Source organism: Pelmatolapia mariae, linkage group LG5 (genome assembly GCF_036321145.2).
Source record: "Pelmatolapia mariae isolate MD_Pm_ZW linkage group LG5, Pm_UMD_F_2, whole genome shotgun sequence".
Lineage (NCBI taxonomy): Eukaryota > Metazoa > Chordata > Actinopteri > Cichliformes > Cichlidae > Pelmatolapia > Pelmatolapia mariae.
Window position 1 is genome coordinate 10156005 of NC_086231.1, and position 18805 is coordinate 10174809.

At 38.8% G+C, this 18805-nt stretch overlaps 1 protein-coding gene across 2 annotated transcripts in view; it reads right to left on the bottom strand.

Moving 5' to 3' along the window:
- Positions 1–18805, bottom strand: part of igsf21a (immunoglobin superfamily, member 21a) — a 190752-nt gene that overhangs the window by 103857 nt on the left and 68090 nt on the right. The window lies entirely within an intron of this gene.

An 18805-nucleotide genomic window follows, 5' to 3' on the forward strand; every position in this document is an offset into this window, starting at 1 on the left:
TTATCTCCCACGCAGTAAATTGCACTATTCTCGAAATGCTATATTTTCTCAGTGCAAAGGGCACCTCACTCCGCTCATCATGAGAAATGTCCCAAAAGAATTGAAGCAAAGGATTAATCCTCGAAAATGTGTAAAGGATGAAAGGATTGGTTAAAAAAAACCCACAAATATAAAAACCTCAAAAGTGATCAAAGAATCATTTGGATCATTTGGAAAGTAAACACTGAAGGCCATGCAAAATAATATGTGATGTACCCACATGTGCTGATAGGGCTTATGCTCTTTTCTCTCTTGCTCTCTCTCATTCTCTTTTTGCTCTGTATGCATGCGTCTCACAGGTTGCCACCCTGCTGGGGACTCTGGAGGCATGGTGTTCAACATGTGTTGCAGAGCTCATTGACACACAGACATCTGCTATTCATCTCCTCCACTCACCTGTGTTTTTAAGGACGTGCTCTTCCACTCCACTTTTCCCAGATCTTTCAGCTGTAGTCACAATAACATCAGGCTCAATTAACTACATGTTCCATTTAGCTTCCCTATGCTTACCCTATCCTCTTGTCTCTTTCTCCATTGTCTTCTTGTTTGTGGCTTTTTTGGAAATCCTTTAGACTCGGATTACTAGTCAAACAGTTCTAGGCACATTATGAAACAAAAGGATCAAAAATGTTTTTATGTTTTTATGTTTTCACCAACAGTTGTACAGGATACAAAGGGCTTTTGTTTTCCTAGAATACATCTTTGAAATTTTCTCATGATCTCTCTGAGCACAGATCATGGGAAAGTTCTTTTAGTGGTAAAAGTTGTCCAGGATACCAAAAGTAAGGCTTAAAATGAGTTTACCAGCTTTATGGTAAATAAAATATTTCAGTGAGAGTCAGTCTTAACCAACGTTTACCAAAAATAATCTGCTGAGTAATCTACTTAACCACTGCCAGATGTTCTATCAGGTGTGTGAATCTGAAGTCATACTTGTTTCTGGTAAATTAACAAATATGCATATACTTATACTTAATTACTTACTGACCAATTTGTTAGGTACATATGTCTAGGGTCAGAAAAAAGAGAAGGTAGCAAGTGAGCAAAAAGGCCTTATTGCCAGAGGTCAGAGGAGAACACTAAGGCTGTTGTGACCTGATAGGAATGCAACGGTAACTCAAATAACCACTCATTACAAACTACAAACTATAATAGTGCCTCTGAATGAATTACATGTTAGACTTTGAAGCAGATAGGTTACAGAAGCACTGAGTGTCACTCCTTTCAGCTAAAAACAGGAAACTGGGGCTATAATTCACTCAGCTCACCAAAATTGCACAATAGAAAATTGGAAAAACGTTGCCTTGTCTGATTAGTCTTGATTTCTGCTGTAAAGTTTGGATGATCGGGTCAGAATGCAGTGTAAACAACTTTAAATGGATCCATTCTGCTTTGTATCAACAGTTCAGGTTGCTGGTGGCATAATGGTATGTAATGGTATACTTTCTTTGCACACTTTGCACACTCCCTTAGTACCACCTGAGCATTTTTTAAATACCACAGCCTACCCGAGTACTGTTACTGATGGTGTTCATCACTTTATGACTGTAGTGTACCTATTTTCCAATGGTTGCAGGTTAATGCAATCAAGTCACAAAGCTCAAATAATCACAGACTGGTTTAACCATGAAAAGGAGTTTACTGTATTCAAATTGATCTTCACAGTCACCACATCTCATTTCAATAGAGAAATTTGGGAATGTGTTGGAATGGGAGACTTGCACTATGGGCGTGCCCACAAAAAATCTTTAGCAAATGTGCGATGCTATGATCTCAAAAAGGACCAAAATCTCTGAGCAATATTTCCAGCACCCTGTTGGAAAAAGGAACAAATTAAGGCCGACAAAAGTCACCAGTGAGTTCTAACTTATTAGAACAACTACTACTGGTTTGTAGTACTGCTGTATTCCTCAGTAACAGTACACATTGTTAAACGTTTACTATTGGTTGCTAAAGAGAATACGGTTACCAGAAAATGATTGTTTTGAAGGACAGTGTGCCCTTAGGCCCCTTTTTAAATGAGGTTGGTGTCATTTTTTAAGGGATCAACAAAGAACTACGATCTAGAAAATGACCTATTTTGAGGAAACACAGTAAAACAGAGCCTGCTGTAGTTCACATCATAACTGAATTGTTCTCTTTGGAAAATGAAGTACAAGCTAATACAGGAAGAAAATATAGAAAATGTTAACAATAGCATAAAAATGATCAATTTTATGTATTTGAAGAAAGATCAAAGTTATCCACAATTTAAGTAGCCACATACAGTGGTCTTTACTTTATGTTGATAGTAGGTTAATAAAGAATATATATATATATTTAATATAGGATAATAGATCAATTAGTACCGTTTTTGTGCCAGGTACTCAATTCCTGCTGAAGTGATGGGATAGTAACCTGATCAACCTGAACTGAAAAAAAAAGCACCAATAAATAGTGACATTACACAGTTGATAACACATTTTAATGATTATTAATTTTAGTCTGATTAACATGGACAGATTGTCTCTGATACATAAGATAAAAGAATAATACACTAAGACTGATACTAAAATTTAAAATAGGGCCATTCATATATTTTTGTTAATTTACATTTTCACTACATAACCTCCAGCGCAATAGTTGTTGGTGGGATAAAACTGTATCAACTACATTCGTACATTAATTTTGCTTCTCAAATAACAGATAATTTTCAGTACCACAGAGAAACTTCTTTAAAAAAATATTTTTACTATATTTAGAATTCAGTTAACCAGCAGATGATAAAATACAGTTTTTATGTTATTATCTAAAGAATAGTAATTTTTAAAGTCAGTTTTTGATTCCACAAATGTGTTTGTTGATCTCACAATACGTCTTGACTAAGTGCATTTGTTGAGGCTTACATGGAATAAAGCACATGTGGTGCTCTTATAAGGATAAAGTACAAAGAGCAGTCAGGCACTGGCTACCCAGACAACACTGGAGGAAGTGCAGGATTATTATTATTTTTTTGTTTGTCTTGGGCTGTTTTCCCTCTGTTGGAAATACATTGTACCCAAATAAACAAGTAAACAAATAAATAAATAAATCACACACTAAATTGTTTTATTCCTTTCATGCCCCCAGGGGACCTCACAGTGAGTTGTGCTGCAGCAAAGTAGAGACCACTGCTAAAATTCCACTGGCATGAAAACGACTTCCTCCTCTAAAGCAAATGTCACAAAGAGGCTCTGGGCTCTGATCCACTCCTAATCACTAAGTAATCACTTTCTTGTTTGACACTTCTGTGATAGCAAAAAAAAAAGTGGATTTCTAAAATCTGGTATGATTCTGGTTGGGAGATTATGAGTTTTCAAGACATGTTGAAAATCTGAAGAGCTTCAGTAAGCCTTAAAAAAACGCCAAAGCAGAAGCCATGGTTTTGCAGTCTAAATTCAAATCTTACCATTCATGACTATTGTTACTAAAATATAATGAGAAAACCATCTGAAATGTCTCATCAACCATTATGTTGTTTCTTTAAAAAGATGTTTATTATTTTACAGCATCATGCACACTGCTATAACAGTTAATACTGTTTTCCAACCAATATCAGACCAAAGCAAATAGTATAGATTTGCCCGTGACACACTGTATAATATATATCTCAAATGGAACTGTATAATGTAACAGCAGGATGTCATTAATTCTACTGTCATGTGGAGAAAATACCTCAGTAAAATTAATGACCTCACAAGGTTTTTTTTGTATACAAACATTTGTTGAATTCTCTGATTAATTAGATGCAAAGTATGCTTTTTATAGATACCTGGGGAGCTCTGGGACATGGTAACAGTGAGGAGGTATTATGCTTCCATTGCATTGCTGAATCAAAATTTCCTATTGTCGTCTCTGTCACTAGCAGCACAGGCTCTCTGACAGGCACAAGAATGATCAGTCTCTATTGTTGCTATTAGCATTTGTGGATAACAAAAGAGACTCATCCTGTAGTTTGCTGACATGAAGTGTGTAATTATCATTCTGTGTATAACAGGCTGCTTATTTGCCCTAGTGACATCCTCAAAGGGAAGGTTGCTGTGCAGTGATCCATATCACCTTATCTCCCATTCCCCTGGGGGGCACCACATTCGGCATGGAGCAGCAGGCTAATAACGATGACAGAGGTTTGTACCACCGTTTAAAGAGGTGCATCTTTTTTTTTTCAACAGTGGAGCATGTGTAACCATCTTTAAAGTAAAATGCAACTGATGTCCTTTAACATAGGTCAGTTACTCTGCTGTAGAAACCTTAAACCTTAAACTTTGGCTAAGCCAAAACAGTATACATAGAAAAATTCAAATTCAACTATACTGGTAATAATAATGTATCTGAAAAAACTCACATTTAACATCTAATCTTGGTACAACTGCATTGAGCTGAAGATACAGAATTAGAAAAGACAATCAACATATCAGGAACGTAATAGCCCTAATGTGCATCTTGGAAAATGTTAAACTGCGTGTAAATGTGGTATCAAGTAATTACTTGGACTACTGATTGCAAAATTTATTATTAGACTGCATATGGCTCTAGTGGACCTATTTGAAACACAAATTGATTTTCAACAACGTAAAAAGATTATATTTTAGTGTCTAAACAAATGTAAAATTCTTCTTTCTGATAGACAAAGGTTGAACCCAAGCACATAAGCAAGATGAAGGCAGGGTAATGCTCAGTCAGTCATTTTAATGCTATTATACACTCAAGCAGTTTACAAAGTAAAACAATAAAGTACTGCTGGGTAGGGATAACTGACTAAATAACACTTTGGGCATAAGCCCCATTAACATAAAAGCCACTAATAATAAATCTCTTCTATCTAACAATACTATGTGCACAGATGTAACAGGTAGACTTAAAGATAACCATCAAAAGTGATGCAGAGTAACTTGAATATTGGCTACAAACAGTATCAGACAAATAGGTAGTTTGCTATTGTTTAACAAGTAGGTTAATTCTCCCAGGTGCAGAATTATCCTGTGGGGAGATTTAGTGGATGATGGAAGCAATGTTATTTGCTCTCCAGGCTAGAGCCAAATCAGCACCATGGACAGTGGCCAGGAAAGCCCTTTGGCACAAACCTTAGAGCAGCACCATGGCCAGAGGTTTTGATAGAGATCCGTACTACTTTGTTGATGAAGCTTGTAATGCATGCAAAGATTTATGAATTTCTCAGTTCAGCGGAGCATGGCTAAATACAAAGATGAAAAGACTGTTAAAATATATGTAGAAAAGTATCGCGTAAAGTCAAGATACCAGCCACTCAAAGTACCCTGGATAGAAATCTATAGGCCATTTCCCGCATGCCAAAGATGGTGACTGCACTGCCCTTAACCCCCTAAACAAATTAACGCTAATGAAGATCACAGCTGAGGTTCACGATAGTTTCAGCTTTGTAGTGGCAGATAAAGGGACATCTATTCAATATTGTAGTAAAAATGCAAGTAGATGTGGTTTTTCCTTCTTACTTTTCATGGCTAAGTATGAATTATAAAATACAGCATATGTTCAGTGCTGTGGTGGAATGCATGAAAGACATATTATGAACATATTATGGCTCAACTGCATGGATTTGGATTAAGTATGTTTTTTTTTCTTTGTTGTGTTTTGTTTTGCTTTATTTTGTGTTTTAGTCAAAAATAACTGCTCCAAAACTGGAACAGTATCTCTAAAAAGAATATATTACTGAAGGAAACACTGGATACTGCTTGTATTTTCTTCAAGACACTTTTGTCTGCACTACCAATTTTTTACAATTATTTTCATAAATTCTACCTTAGATAGACAGGCAGATGAACAGAGAGATTAACAAAAAGGCATACAGATAGCACACACACAACCATACACGTCAATGGATGAGTGAAAAGGGAAGTTTTTGAACCTACACAATTACACTTGGGGATTAAACAGTTGGAAGTCAGGCACCCAATAACCCCACAGGAGTGTGCTGTGCTTACACACTCTGTGAGCTCTCTTCTGAACTCAGAGATTCCAGTTGCCCAGGCAACCCTGTCTTGAAGGTTTTAAACTCAGTTTTAACATATGATGCCTCCTGTGTCTCTTCTCAGTCAAGAAAGAGGATTATTGGCTAGAAAAACACTCTTTTTTTAGTCAAGTATCTGGTTAAATACATCCAACAGTAAACCAACTGACACACTGCCCTCAGGTAATGTGCTACCTATATTTCTTGCCTGGCCATGACAAGAGATAAGTCATTTGCATTGCTATTGTATTGTGCTTTAACACTGTCAGCAGCTTTAATGGGATTTGTCAAATGCTGGCCACGAGTAAATCTTGAAAAGACTAAGAGAAGCAGTGTAGGAGTTGGAGGTATTAGAATAAAGTGCTCAGAGTCAGTGCAGGAAGTGCTCTGCTATTAATTGTGAACACATTTCTTGCTACAAGTTAGATTGTATAGTTGTAGCCTGGTCAGTACTTTTCTTTCTGCAGATCTAATTCTATATTGCTAAATATAAACATCATGTTCCCCTCTAAGCAACTAAGCAAAGGCAGCTGGCCTATGTCCAAACACAGCTGGCAACACTACTGTAGACTTGTACATTTCTGTGCTGTTAAGATAATGACAGTATGTCAAGATGGAAATCTAAGTAGGTATATATAAATGACTTTCTCAATAAAAAATAAAAATGAAATCATTTTTTAAAAAATGAGCACACATTTGTAGAATGGGGAATATTTTTTAAAAAGTCATGTTTTACAGTCTTTTTTAAAAATCTTTCAGAGAGAGTGGACTGGCTTACTGAAGGAAACCACTTGATGCAACCATAGCAACAAATCGTCCTATCTAACAAAATAGTGTCATTGTTATGTAATCTATTAAGTACTCTAGAATATGAATATATTTCAGTCAAATAAAGTGGTGCATAGCAAAACAGAAATGATTTCAGACAGTCCTGTGCTTGGCAAACAAAAGACTCTACATGGAATATAAGCATGAGACATGGCAAAACCTTTTCTCTTAATCCTGAGCTACTAACCTCAACTTTAAACTACTGCTTTGCTTCCTCATAAACTAATTAATTCATTAATTGATTAAAATATGTAAGAATGGACAGCAGTCCGCCATGTTACCCCACCATCTTGAATCTGGTTGCTCAGATAATTCTAAGCAACTGGATTTTGCCTAATTACATTTTATGTACATGGCTAGAGATCGGCCACATACACAGTGTGCCAAAGGCGAAGGAGAACCAATCTAATTTTGCATTGCACAACATTTTAATTTGTGTCTACACCTTCAGACTCAAGATATTAAGGATCACACCTATGTTTTCCCATTTGAGAAGGGTCCCCTTCATCAAAGAAGTGAGAACACAAAGGAAAGAGACAGCTTGAATGGCATCTTAATAAAATTTCACCCTGTCACCTCAAGCATAAAGCTCTAACACATAAAAATGTGCATAAACCTGCTTATTTATTCCTGATATTATCAGAAGATTACACATGCGATGCTTATAATATGGATATAGGCTAATATTATGCTAGCTAATGTTAGCATTGAGTGTCCTAAAAATTACACATACCCTCAGTTTTATTACACTCTGACATCATATGAGTGTTTATTCACTGTGGCAGTCCACCAATGTTAGATCCACTTCAAAGACAGTTTTACTAATGCTGGCTAACAGGAGCACTTACCGACAAAAAAGGATCAGAATATCCTAAACAACTCACTTCAGTCCCCAAACAAATGGTTGACACAATCATCATCATCATCATTTATTTATATAGCACTTTAAAAACACAATCATAGCTATTCACTTCTCTTGTACAGTTTTTGGTTAAATATCTTGCTCATTTTGAATCTTTATGCTCCATTTGCTGCTGGAATGCGTGAATTTCCCCAATCAGGATCAATAAGGGATTTTTATTGTATTCTATTTACAGTTACATCTAAGTCATAAGTTGAGTAAAAAAGCTTCCAGGTATATCATTACAATGCTTTTTGCCTGGAAAGAACTTACAGATTTGTTTATGTGTTCTACACAAAAGTCATAAGTTTTCTTATGTTTTTGAAATGATGAGCTACAGTCTGGTCTACAAGAGTTGATTTTAAGTATTCAAACAAATTGAAACAGCTGCAGTAGTTAACAACAATCTTCATTTTGGATATCAGTTGTATCCTTATGTATGTGCATACAATATGCCAATGCTGTAGTGTGCTGTAGCAAAAAAACAACTGACTTGAGATGGTCTGAATCAAATCTGTGGTGGCAGATGGCTTAATTAAAATTTGACAAGCATTCAGTGGTCGTTAGCTGATGATTGAAATTTACGAATGCCTTTGGTTATTGTCCTTTCGTGATCTGCTAGGGCTCCAACACAAATAATAAAACACACACACTAGAAAAAAGGAAATCCACCCTCATATTTTTTTCCACTTCCAAAGTAACTTCAATTAAATTACAAGATACAGATGGAAACTTTTTCAAAACTTTCTCTCTAGAACTGAATATTGTCATATCTGTCATATGTTTTACGCCAAGTGATGTCCAAAGTCCTGGTGGTTTCGTCATCCTGCTCTCTCCCTCGCTTCTACTTTGAGCACCACTTTTCTTTCCTTTCTTTTTCCTCTAGCTTGCTAAAAATAATGTTTATTGTTGCTGTGCTGACAAACTACTGTACAGCACACTTGCCAAGAAACAAATTGTTGCACAGTTGACTCAACAGGTATGCGCACATTTTCCACAAATGACAGAGCGCAAGATCAGCGAGTATGAGTAATATACTTCTCAGCATGCCCCCTGCCATCAAAAACCTTTTAGAAAAGGCAGCCAGTTTTGATCAAAGGAGTGTAAAAATATTGAATAAATATTTGCAGGTAAAATTAATTTTATAACAAAAAATAAATAAAGTTGCAACATAGAATTGAGACTTAGTTATGCAGATAGTTATGTCGACTGGGCTCAACCTACCTCCTGTGCAGCTGCCTTTGGTTACACTATGGCTCATGACACACAGTGTTCAAAAAATGGTTATTAAGCTAATCAACAGTTTACAGAAAACCAGTGTTACAAGCTAATTATACTTAAAATCACGTTTCATATTTTTCTTGTAGCTTTGCACATTTATGGACAATTTGATGATTGCTTGCTAACAATCTGAAAAGATGTATACCACGTTTCTGTGAAATTCTGCCTTTATGTTTAGAAATTTCTTCTGCACAATAAAATAATAAAAGCCAAAGCACTGCAAGTATAAAGTTTCAGCTTTTTTTTAAACAAAAAAGTTGATAAAGTCTACACAAACCTTGAAAAAACAAACAAACAAACAAACAAAAAAACCCCAAAAAACAAAAAACCCCTACAGCATTTAAAAACATGAAAAGAATGTATGAATAGGTAATCTGCCAAGACGCTAACAAGACTGACCTAACAGGAATATTTGAATGGCATCCACAAATTTTATAAAAAGCTAAACTTTGCTGGAGTTTGTGAAATCTAAATAAATGCATTTATTTCTGACCTCCAGGCTTAAAAAACACAAGTTGCATTTGGCAAAATAATCAGCTCAACATTTGGAGATTAGATTCTAGTTTTTTGTGTAGCTTGTTGTCAAAAAGAATAGAATAATGTATACATTTTTAACATGAATAAAATGAAATCTCTTTGCATACACTAATGATCTTGAATCGAAATATTCCAATAGATGGACACAGCTAATGATAGAAATTAGAGTAGCAGTTCAGCAAGCTGACAGGTCAGTGGTAAATTAGGGAAGCATTTTAGGGAAGATGCTTGTGATGGTGAGAGAGAAGATCCCAGAAGAACTATGCCAAGGAGAGGGGAGGCTTGTGTAATGGGTAGAATGAGGGGTGGGTGGACAGAAGGATAGAGACAAGTGATCCTGCTATTAAAATTAAACAAAGTACAGAGGGGGAATTCAACAGGCAGGCACAACTTGTTACACAACCACTAGTATGGTACCCATTGGGAGATGTCCCATATGTACCATATGTATTCATTAAAATGACATAAATTAAAGCAACTGCAGCATTAGATGAACTCGCAGAATTGTGTCAGCGCTCCAAAGAGGGCCCACCCATCATTACTATTACGTATGCTGTTAAAGCATAAAAGACAGCTTGATGGTATTACATATCCTCAGTTTTTAATCTGTGGCCTGCCAGCATTCACTACTCACTAAAAACATTCATGTGGCCTGTAGTGCATTATCATACACACTTGAGAGGCTCTCATTTATTTGCTCTTGAAGCATTAGCTGCAGGGCTATAGCACATCCATTACTGAAGACTGGTTTCGCTCTCTTGCATTCAACACCCTGTTTGTGTCTGTCATCTTGAGTAAACTAAAATGAGAGTATTATAAGGGATTCTATCCATAAACGATCATTATTAAAGATTACGAGTGGGAAGCATAAAAGGAAGAGGGGGTGAAAATGTTTTATTTAGCCTTTTTTTTTTTTTTTTGATGATTGAAGTTGTTTTTGTGCCTGAAATCTTTTTTCAACATCTAATTTTTTCATGTCTGCCCGTCTGCATGTTTTTAATGATGCATCGGAAAATCTATGCAACATGCATAATCAGGTAGACTCTGCAGACTGTAGGGAAATTACCTCAATGTGGGGAATATGGAGTTTTTAGAATTATTAGGCACCACTAACAATAGTGATAATAGATACACTGAAAAACTGGTATGATTAAGGGGAAGTATAACACTAACCAGCCTTATTAAGTAAAACCAGTTAAACCACTGTCCTGAGACATAGTCTAAGACCAGAAGTCAGCCTAATAGATATAATAATTGAAAAAAAAACATATGAATAAATGTGAATAAACAGTATCACTGATGCAGAAGCAGATAAATGCACATTTAAACAGAGAAGGTAATTTATGTTAGGGAGGGTGGCAATGTGTTGGTTATTTTAAGAAGCTCTTCCATTAAAAGATCACTGTTCATGAAATCAAGACAGGGCCCGAGATACTCGCAGAAGACTTTCTTAAGTTTAAGAGTTTTGCTTTCTTGTTAAATTAAGATATTAAAAATGTTGTATGTTTTGTCATTTTAGCCATAAAGAAATTTTACTTAATCAAACTTAAATTATTTGATGTCATGTGAATAAACTTCATTATTAGGGGATAAAACAAATACAAAATATTTTTATATAAAAGAAACACATAGGAATTCATATAAAATACATTTATTTTACCTTGCTGTATATACTGTTGAGAATTTGAGTTAGCATGCCTTGAAAGGTCCTCGAAAATAATGAGTTTCGTCTTTAACACAGGCATGCTAATAAGGCATGCTAATTCTGACTATAGCGTGGGGGTATTATGCTGAAAAAAAATCCTCAACCAGAATATGATGTGACCTAATATCATAAATAAAAATAAGCTACCTTCAGCTGTTCCCTCTTCACAAAGGGTCATCACAGCAGGTAGCTCCACATATTTCATTTACTTTTAAAACAGACGCTGTTCTTGACACGAACCCCAAGGGATTTGTGTTTCCTCCCATGATCAAAACGGTGAGCTTTCACTTGTTAGGGAAAAGTGTAAACCACCTCACTGTGGAGCCACTTAGCATCGCAAATGAACATCAGTGAAATATTCAGCTTATTCAGGACTCCCTGTGATTGGCTGAGCTTTGATTACGAGTATTCCCAAGGTGAGTATCAACCCCAGTTTCATTTGAACAGGAGGTAAAATGGGAAGTCAACAGTATTTAGTCAAATAAAAGGCAGAGATTAAAGAAACTTTGGCAGCCAAGTGGGTAATTGATTTATAATTTATCAACGTTTGTGCTGAGCAGTGGCCTCCGGAGAGCTGAGGTTGATTTCTGTTACAACCTCTTTGGTTTCCCCATGAGAACACTTAATATGGGCAGCTCTTTTCTCTCAGTGGTTATTTAAAGTACAGCTATCAATAGACACTGCAGAAATCTGAAAGAATGTAAGCAATGCTCCCCAAATTCTGCTTGATTAAATTAAATTGTCACAGCAATGAAGGTGATCTATGATAGCAAGGTGAATGTGTAAAGTGCCATAAATCTCTTTGTCCTACCTTGAAAGGTCAGCATTTGCTCAGATGAGCCCAGAGATACTGTCTTATTCCACAATAATAAAAGTGAGAAAGCAGAAACTGCTCAAAAGACTCACTTCCTGTCTAAGCAATAAACTGCTGCTTGCTCATTAATGAACAGTGTTGCAGCTTAGGTTGGGGGGGGGGGGGGGGGGGGGGGGGGGGGTGTGTGTGTGTGAAACCAAGGTGAATATCACTTCAAATACACTCAGAATGACCCAACAGAGACTGCATACCTCAGTAACAGTGTGGGGTTTTTGGATACTTTAAATTGTACAAATTCAAGCTCACATTTTTAATAACCAGTTTATTTGACAGATAAACAATAGTAAATGTGGACCCAGAGTACCCACTGTATCATTTAGGAGGATTTTTAACCTTTCCCTTACACACTGTGTGGAAAATGTATCTCCTATGCCACATAATTAATATTATAGTTGCTCACTTAAATATTTCATTTGAAGGACATTTTATCAGTTCCGTCCAGATTTGTACAGATAGGAGGATAGACATGATTTAAGGAAAAAAAATCCATAAAAATTATGCATTATAGGTTCAACTATCCTGACATCCATCTGTCCATTTATTTTCTTCCTCTTATTTGAGGCTGTCCTGTGGGAGCAGCAGCCTAAGCAGAGGAGCCCACACTTCACAGCTGAATGTGTCCTGGGTCTCTCCAGTGTGTCCTGGGTCTGTCCATTGGGGCCTCCTTCTGGTGGGACATACAAGGCACACCTCACCCAAAGGGAGGTTACGTCTCATTCCTGCAACTTCCCACTCAGATGTGAACTGCACTAGTGTGAGCTGGAGGTCACTGCCTAATTAAGCCAACAGAACCACATTATCTACGAAAGAAGAAATTAGATTCTGAGGCCACCAAAGTAAAATTTTGCCCATAAAAAGACTGGCATAGCCAGATAGCAAAATCTTTCTTTCCATAAAAATTCTGAAGAAATTCATGAGAAACGGCAGTCCTGGCAACAGTCCAACACCCACCTGGAACGTGTGTGACTTACTGCCAGCAACGTGGACAAAGCTCCTGCAACACTCGTACAGGAACCATACGGCTCGTAGCAACTGGCCAGACACCCTATACTGCCGAAGCACCCCCATAGGGGGATGCAGTTGAATGCCTTCTCCAAGTCCACAAAACACATACAGTGGCTTGCAAAAGTATTCGGCCCCCTTGAACTTTTCCACATTTTGTCACATTACAGCCACAAACATGAATCAATTTTATTGGAATTCCATGTGAAAGACCAATACAAAGTGGTGTACACGTGAGAAGTGGAACGAAAATCATACATGATTCCAAATATTTTTTACAAATAAATAACTGAAAAGTGGGGTGTGCGTAATTATTCAGCTCCCTGAGTCAATACTTTGTAGAACCACCTTTTGCTGCAATTACAGCTGCCAGTCTCTTAGGGTGACTACCAGCTTTGCACATCTAGAGACTGAAATTCTTGCCCATTCTTCTTTGCAAAACAGCTCCAGCTCAGTCAGATTAGATGGACAGCGTTTGTGAACAGCAGTTTTCAGATCTTGCCACAGATTCTCGATTGGATTTAGATCTGGACTTTGACTGGGCCATTCTAACACATGGATATGTTTGGTTTTAAACCATTCCATTGTTGCCCTGGCTTTATGTTTAGGGTCGTTGTCCTGCTGGAAGGTGAACCTCCGCCCCAGTCTCAAGTCTTTTGCAGACTCCAAGAGGTTTTCTTCCAAGATTGCCCTGTATTTGGCTCCATCCATCTTCCCATCAACTCTGACCAGCTTCCCTGTCCCTGCTGAAGAGAAGCACCCCCAGAGCATGATGCTGCCACCACCATATTTGACAGTGGGGATGGTGTGTTCAGAGTGATGTGCAGTGTTAGTTTTCCGCCACACATAGTGTTTTGCATTTTGGCCAAAAAGTTCCATTTTGGTCTCATCTGACCAGAGCACCTTCTTCCACATGTTTGCTGTGTCCCCCACATGGCTTGTGGCAAACTGAAAACGGAACTTCTTATGGTTTTCTGTTAACAATGGCTTTCTTCTTGCCACTCTTCCATAAAGGCCAACTTTGTGCAGTGCACAACTAATAGTTGTCCTATGGACAGATTCCCCCACCTGAGCTGTAGATCTCTGCAGCTCGTCCAGAGTCACCATGGGCCTCTTGGCTGCATTTCTGATCAGTGCTCTCCTTGTTCGGCCTGTGAGTTTAGGTGGACGGCCTTGTCTTGGTAGGTTTACAGTTGTGCCATACTCCTTCCATTTCTGAATGATCGCTTGAACAGTGCTCCATGGGATGTTCAAGGCTTGGGAAATCTTTTTGTAGCCTAAGCCTGCTTTAAATTTCTCAATAACTTTATCCCTGACCTGTCTGGTGTGTTCTTTGGACTTCATGGTGTTGTTGCTCCCAATATTCTCTTAAGACAACCTCTGAGGCCGTCACAGAGCAGCTGTATTTGTACTGACATTAGATTACACACAGGTGCACTCTATTTAGTCATTAGCACTCATCAGGCAATGTCTATGGGCAACTGACTGCAGTTATTTATTTTTAAAAAATGTTTGGAATCATGTATGATTTTTGTTCCACTTCTCAAGTGTACACCACTTTGTATTGGTCTTTCACATGGAATTCCAATAAAACTGATTCATGTTTGTGGCTGTAATGTGACAAAACGTGGAAAAGTTCAAGGGGGCCGAATACTTTTGCAAGCCACTGTACAGACTGTTTGGGCAAACTCCCACGCATCCTCAATTATCCTCGAGAGGATAAAGAGCTCAGTGTTCCATGACTAGGACGAAAACTGAGGTTCAACTAACAGAAGAACTCAATTCCGGCACCCTCGTACACCCAGGAAGGGTGAGGAGTGTGATACCCTGTACTTGGAGCACACCCTCTGCCCCCCCTATTAAAAAAGGGAACCACCACCCCAGTCTGTCAATCCATAGGCACTGCCCCAGATGTCCACACAATGTTGCAGAGGTGTGTCAACCAAGACAGACCTACAACATCCAGAGCCTTTAGGAACTCAGGGTGAGCTTTGTCCACCCTAGGGCCTGGCCACCAAGGAGCTGTTTAACTACCTCAGTGAGCTTGCCCTCAGTGATGGACGAGCCATCCTCCTTGTCCCTGGACTCTCCTTCCAATCCCCTTGTCAGTGGGATTAACCCTTAGATGCACACGTGGGGTCAAAAATGACCCCAGGGGTTGTTTTTCTTCAATATCTTTAAAATGCAAAGTTGTAATATATTCATATTCCAGGTATTCCTCATAAAACATGTTTGTAACATGAGGCCATTTGCATTTTTATTTATTTTTTCATTAATTTAAAAAAAAATGCAGTTTTTGTATCACTACCCCACTCTTCCACAAGTGGGGTCAAAAATGACCCCAAGCAGTTCCCATGGAATCTTCTATGAAACTTTCATTCTTAGCAACTCTCACTGACCCACTTACACTTCTGATGGATCAAGAATTAATTTTTACACAATAACAAACATGATTTACAGTCAGGGCTGCACATAAGTGGTCCACAGGTGTGCATTCGCCGTCAAAATAAAAGTATTCCCGGAAATATTTTGTGGTGGAGGAACACCAAAGTAATTGCTCACGGAGCTTGCTTCTTCAATATCTTTAAGAGTTCTGAACAAATGTCTGTCCTCCTCCAGAACATCTAATGTACGCAGACGCACGTTCAAACTTCTTATCTGGTGCGTGTCTTTTATTTTGACAGCGAATGCGCACCTGCGGACCATTTATGTGCAGCCCTGTTTATAGTTTCCTGTGCATTTCAAACATTGTCCTTTATGATGCTTTTTTTAATATTTAAAGTAACATGGCTGCTATGAGGCCAGCTAGGATCCCTGTGGCCCTACAAATGATCCAGGGCGGATCGGATGACGAGCCCATCGGAGGCACTGACTCAGAATCTGACATCTAAGATATAGAGGACCCAGACTATTGTTTCCCCCCCCCCCCCACCCCCACCCCCACTGAGCAAGGCCAGTCAGACACAGAGGAGTCCTCTGATGAGGAAATGAGCCCCTCTTACTGCTCTAGCCACAATATTCTGAATAAGTTGGCCAGGGCTTGCACCTGGGTTTAGCACTGTCTCCCCAGTAAATGCATGAAAGATGTTCATGTCTGATAATTTAATAGAAGAGGTGCTGACATGCACAAAGATGGAGGAACGAAGAGTAGCCACAGACAGGGGAAAAGAGTGGAAAAATGTAATCAAACATAAGCTCCTGGCCTTCATTTGATTGACCATTCTTGCAGGAAGTGAGAAGAACTGGGATGTACCAGTCGGGGTGTTTTTTGGGACTCCTCTGCATAACCCATTGTCCCAGGCCACTATGTTAATTCAAAGATTTGAAGATATTCGCCGTTTCTTGCACTTTGATCACAAGAGGACCAAAGCCTACCGACTGAAAAAAAAACACATGGCAGCTTTCTGCTACATATGGGGCCTGTTCCTGGTCAACTGCAGGCAGAAATTTATCCTCAGTGATGAGGACCCAGACCCAGCTTCTGCAGTATATGCGGAGCAAGCATACAAAAGTGATACAAGTGATACAAAACTGCAATTTCTTAAAATTAATGAAAAAATAAATAAAAATGCAAAGGGCCTCATGTCACAAACATGTTTTATGAGGAATATATGAAATATGAAATATGAAAATGTTACAACTCTTTGTTTTAAAGATTTTGAAGAATAACAACCGAGTTTATAGCAAAATCTATTGTTTCTATTTGGGGTCATTTTTGACCCCACTCGTGAAAGAGTGTAGGTATTGGTAGGTTGTGCATCCAAGGGTTAATAGGTTCTCGAAGTGTTCCTTCCAAACTTCAACTATATACTCAGTTTAAGTCAGTAGCACTCCACCTCCAATGAGCACCGCTTTCCCTTCCTGAGTGTTTGCCAGAATTGCTATGAGGCAATCCGAACGGCTTTTTTCATGGCCTACCCAAAATTTTCCCACACCCGAGTTGTTACTTCAGCTACCACCTAAACTCGTTCCATCAGCTGGCTCCGAAATACCACAGGCAAACCAAGCCTGATAGGACTCCTTCTTCAGCTTGACACTGTCCACCATCTGGTTCAGAGATTACCAGCACAACAGGCACAAGCCACGTTGTGGCCAAAACTCCTTGTAGCTTCCTCTGCAATGGTGTGCAGAACACGGCCCACTTGGACTCAGTGTCCCCAGGCTCCCTCGGAATTCTTCCAAAGTTTTGACGGTGTGGGTAGTTCAAGATCTTGCCTCTGCCTGACGTTCCCAGTGTACTCTCACTATACGTTTAGGTGGAGGATGCTGGAGAGACCACATCCAACTCACCACCAGGTGAGTTGAAAGCTCCGCTCCTCTCTTCACCCAAGTGGCCAGAATATATGGCCGCAGATACAATGATACCATTGCAAAATCGATCATCGACCTCCAAACGAGAGTGACCTGGTGCTACGTGGGCATCCTTTTGTTTGAACATGGTGTTCATTATGGACAATCTGTGGTTTGCACAGAAGTCCAATAACAAAACATCACTCAGGTTCAGATCAGGCAGGATTGTTCCTCCCAATCACACCCCTGCAGGTCTCATTGTCATTGCCCATGTGACCACTGAAGTCTTACAGAAGGACGAGGGAGTCACCGGATGGAGCACCTTCAAGCACCCCACTCACTGATCCCAAGAAAACTCGGTACTCTGAACTATCATTTGGTGCATATGTGCAAACAGTCAGGACCTGTTCCCCAACCTGATGGTGTAGAAAAGCAACCCTTTTGTTCACCACAAGCCCAGGGGATACAAGAGTGCCCACCCCTTCCCATTGCCTTTTACCAAGGGCAATTCCAGACTGGATCAGAGACCAGCAGGTCTCTCTGGACTGGTTCCAGAAACCAAGTTTGGGGTGAGTCCAACTAAATAGCCTGTATCGCTCAACCTGAATTACTACCTCAGGCTCCTTCCCAAGCAGAGAGGTGACGTGTCAGAATTGCAAACCTCTATACCAGGGGATGGGACTGCCAGGGGATACACCCCTGACTACTGCCTGACACACATTGCACCTGGCCCCTATGGTGCTTCTTGCAGCTGGTGGGCCTACAGGAGGGTGAGTCCATGGCACATCTTAAGGCTGCACCCAGTTGGGCAAACTATATTGACATTTAGTTAAATATTGCTTAAGCTTAAGAAATGCTATATACATATATTTTCCTATAGTCAGTACAACAACTTCAGTGTTGACATGTTCAATTTTCAGACGTTGAGCTTACAAGAATCCATCATTTTTCTACTAGTACATACAACGCTTTCTCTTGGAAATGCTGTTTATTTGCATCTTATGGTGAGTGGCCTAATCTTTAACTGTAAATTCAGTAGAATCCTCCTTAAAGCAAGAGCTATTTTAAATAAAGTGAAGGGAGTCATGCTCATACACTAATAATGGCATCTGATAACTCACCCTGCATTTGTTTTGAAAACAGATCAGTCATTAAAGTGCATCAAAGACACCATAAATGACACAATGCAGAGCAAAAATGCATTTTAATGAAGACCCTCAAGCTAGATTGATAAGATTTCAGGGTCTGCAATTTGTCTGTACTGCATTATACAAAATCCGATCACCAGAAAACTCATTAATGTAAAAAGTCGGACACTTTCACAAAGCAAATCTGTATAGCTCT